The sequence below is a fragment of the Aptenodytes forsteri genome, unplaced genomic scaffold (genome assembly GCF_000699145.1).
Source record: "Aptenodytes forsteri isolate BGI_AS27 unplaced genomic scaffold, ASM69914v1 Scaffold142, whole genome shotgun sequence".
In the NCBI taxonomy this organism is placed as follows: domain Eukaryota; kingdom Metazoa; phylum Chordata; class Aves; order Sphenisciformes; family Spheniscidae; genus Aptenodytes; species Aptenodytes forsteri.
This window is the reverse complement of record NW_008794598.1, coordinates 5,258,997-5,263,038: the sequence shown is the minus strand read 5'-3', so window position 1 is coordinate 5,263,038 and position 4,042 is coordinate 5,258,997. Positions and strand designations below refer to the sequence as shown.

At 51.6% G+C, this 4,042-nt stretch overlaps 1 protein-coding gene across 2 annotated transcripts in view; it reads right to left on the bottom strand.

The window, feature by feature from the left end:
* The window catches only part of PPARD (peroxisome proliferator activated receptor delta), a 25,975-nt gene extending 25,442 nt beyond the window's left edge, over nt 1-533 (bottom strand). For both annotated transcript variants that reach the window (XM_009272860.1, XM_009272861.1), the window contains exon 1: nt 352-533. The gene's annotated coding sequence lies outside the window, so the exon portion shown is untranslated. The remainder of the gene's footprint in view (nt 1-351) is intronic.
* Between the last annotated feature and the right edge of the window lie 3,509 nt (nt 534-4,042).

Below are 4,042 nucleotides of genomic sequence, written 5' to 3'. Positions count from 1 at the left end.
AATTCAATTTTAAAAAAAAAAAAAAAAAAAAAAAAAAAATCAGTGAAATAATTAAATATTACGTTCCTATACTTTGAAAGTAACAGTCGGCTTAGAAGAACAGGATTAGACCACGACACTCACAGCATACTCCTAAGCATAATCCATAAAGATTGTATTCAGAAACTGAACAAAAATAAGGCATAGAATTTAAATTTAAAATGAAATTTAGGAAGTTTAAGCACGTGGACAAAAGAGAAACTTGCTGAAAGTAAGCCACACTTCCTAGGCTCTTTCCTAACCCAAGTTTTTAAAAACATGTGTAGGATAAGTGCTTTGGTAGATCGCCCGCGTGTGAAAGGGAAGGGTTACCTCTCTGGAGCAGCTGTCCCCGTCTGCGTGTCGCTGAAAGCCACCGCTCAGTTACCATGTCAGCACGGAGAGCTGAAAACCGAAGTAATCTGCAAGAGAACACAACGCGAATTTCCACGGCTGTGATGAAGGCCAGATATTTATGCCGCTGGGAGAACTGGGTCGGATCCAGTGACAGCTCTGAAATTTAAACACACACTCCCTCTACCGCATGCTGAAACCATAGGCTGGGGTGACTCCCCTCGTGCTGCGGGGAGGCAGCCGCCACATGTGATGGCAGCCGTCTCCCCCCGGGCTCCGGCAGCTTCTGCAAACCGGGAGGTAGAGCAAAACCTCGGGTGTCCCAACAGAGACGGCCCCGACCTCTCACCAGGCTTTGAGCACCAGGATGTCACCTTTGCCTTATGTCACCCGCAGCCAGAGGCCGATGACCCTGAGCTTTTATGACAATCCATGAAGTTGATGCTAGAAAAAGGTCTATGGTGCCCATAAGGTGGCTTGTTTACTCAGCTTGCTTAATCCACCTTTAGGAGCCTGCCAGAAAGTTACTGCAACTTTAATGAACTTCCCTCTCGGGTGGTTGAAACTTAAGGATTCGACAGAGTTCAGCCACTCTTCTTGGTTTTCCTGATAACTTTGCAAATAGCCCTGTACGAATTTCAGGCTCAGGAGAGCAGTAAGAGACCAACGCTGGAAAAAAAAATGGCTTATGAGGCTTTGAACTAGAGGACTTAAGAGAAAATATGTTCTATTTTTAGACACAGTTATGCAGACTAACTGGACTAACATATTAAACAAAGATGTTGTGAACATGATGCTACTTGAACCCATGTACCCTCCCTGACATTACCCCGGCTCAGCTGCTCCTCCCACCCCAATGGAAAAGCCCCGTTTCGTATTGCTACCTCCAACACGGGATGACTTGTGAGGTAGCCGAGCCCCGGCAATGAACCCGGCATCGCCAGCCCCTCGCCGAGAGGGGCAGCTCGGCAGGCAAGCCGGCAAGTTCAGGGCAGAGAGTGAATCCCACCCAGTGACCGCACGCCCTCCTGCACCTCCCGGGTCTGACACAGCACCGGGAGCTGCAGCTGCTCAGAAGAGGATGAAAAAAGAAAGCAAATCCCCTGCCCCAAAAGCCGAGGCTCCCGGCACACTAGCATGAGAGTGCAGGGCGTTTCCTACGCCGCCGAGCAGCCCAGGTACATCCAGGGGAGGGCATGAGTGCGAGATGCAGAAAAATAACCCCAGTCCCTTCCACTGGAGCATCATTCGCATCAGGATCGCTCTTTCTTGCGGTCAGTGATATAAAACTCCCAGCCCGCCTTGAAGAAAGCGATTGCCCTCGGTTTACAGGCAGGGGGGCCGAGACGTGAGCTGAGACAAGCCTGCCCAACGGTCAGCCGGCGAGGGAAGGAGCGCAGATCCAGCACCCAGCCCTCTGCTTTAGTGGGGGCCATAAAACCGCACGCAGTAACTTCACTTTCACAGCAGGACGTTAAAGCTACAGCAGGTTTCTCATCCCCTCCCTCCCAAAACGGAAGGTAGTTTTTCTAAACACCCCAGACAAAGTTTTTCTTTAACCTTCCTGAGGAACAACAACAAAGTCATTACAACCCCACTGGCACATCAGGAGCGGGCTTTCTCCACCACCAATAAAGCCCGTCCCTGATTCAGTAACAAAGCATATCGTTGACACTGTCAACGAGGGTGTGAATCCGGGAGTGCACAAATCACACCCCGAGCTCTCTCCCGTCACAGATCAGAGGCTTTGCTGCTGCTGCTGCCAGAGATCTGAGAATTAAAACTAAATTACTGGCTCACCTCGTCCTGCTCACAGCGAAATGCCAGGGCATGCCCCATCACCATCACACACAAGGCAATACTTGCACCAGCTTAGCAGGGCACGGAGGGAACCTGCCAACACATCCCTCCTGAAAGCCTCCTCTTGTATCCCTGGCTGACACAGGATAAGTCACGGAGAAAACTCCCACCTCAGCACAGCCTGGAGCACGTTTGTACCAGGAGGGGAAAGGGATTCTCCACTGAAGGCAGCGAGGGAGTTTGCACGAAGAGAGACGGCAGGAGGAGAGCCAAGCGGAGCGGGAACGAGAAACGAGGCATGGGCTGCTTCAACCAGCAGATCACCGGTTCAAGAGATCAACATTGCTACCGGCCTTGGGACTCCGATTTACGGGGTGGCCACAGCTGCATCCTCTTTCTGCGCTCGGATCCCTCTGCATCGTCACGATGGACGTTACCAGGACCCTACGGCACGTCCAAAGCCTGCTTTGCCTCTGCCCACCCACGGTCCGTTCACAGGGGCTTTCCCAACACGTGAGGGCTCAACGGACCAATTCCTTCTCGCAAACACGATCGTCACTCGCGTGCAAGAGGCCTCCCAGCACAGCTGTCGAAGGGGAAGGTGGCCAAGGCTGAGAGAAGTTACACCGGGACGCTGTTTGGAGCCACGCAGATACAATACAGTCAATGACAGACAGATGCTTTGGGAAAAGTATAGATGGGATCCTCACAGAGGGTGTGTATTCGCTCCTGCTCCACTGACAAGCTGCATCTTCAGCCGCTTTTCCTCCCTGTGCCTTGATTTTCCATCCAGGGACACTAAAACACACCTACCTCGTAAACAGGTTTTGAACTTTAATTCATTGGTTTCTGTAACTAGGTTGGAGGCTCTCTGATCATAAAAAAATAGGGCTGTTAAACAACATCTGAGGTGGAGTCAGTGCACGCAAACTTTTGGAAATACAGCGAGGCCAGGAGGCCTTTTGATCACACGAAAAAGGGGAGGTCAAAACTCATCTGGAGAGGAACAGTTCAACGTAACAACATCCTTGTTGGTTGTAACAACAGAACTTGGAGCTAGCCAACGAGGAAGGAAAAAATGCCACAGGTTGGTAGAACAAAACAAAGGAGGGAAGCAGGTGAAAGAAAATTAGGTCTCTTGCTTCAAGGTCCTGCCACCTACTTCTGCATGCTCCTTTACCTTTCACCCAGGGTTTTTTTACAAGCGCTTTTAAAGCTAATTAAGAGTTACACTCAACCCAGCCAGCATGCAGGTACCACCTTCCTGCAATCGGCTACGAGCGTTCGCAGCGCGCGACAAGCGACCTTGTGCAGAACTCTCGAGTGCCTTAGAGCCACTATTTAATAAAGGTGGCAGTACCCCTACTTTATAGATTGAAAAAGCACGGCACAAAAAGTAAACATCTTTTATCTGGGATCTCAGGGAAAGCAGGAGCATGATCGGGAGCAGAACGTGGAGATATGAGGGACAAGAAAAGGGCTCTCAGATCCTTTCTCCCCAGAGAACCCCTCACCTGATGCACCACTGAAGGACCATCCTGACCCTCTTTCCTCTCCTCCTTCCAGCCCCAGCCCCCAACAGTGCCCCTCACTGGTACCCTAAAATCACAGGCCAATTCCCCCTTTGCCACCCCACCCCTGGGAGAGAAGAGAGGGAGACTGTGCCCCCTCCTCCAGCCTCCCCTGTTTGGGCCATGTCCCGTCCTCCGTCTTCCCTGATTTCCCAAGCAGGAATGAGAGCCTGCACCCTAATGTCACTGATACCTCCCTGCCCCCCAAAGTCCCTCCCTGCCTCCTCGACGCTCAGACCCGTGCCACCACCCCCTGCCTCCTCGACGCTCAGACCCGTGCCACCAGAGCTCCCTGCCCC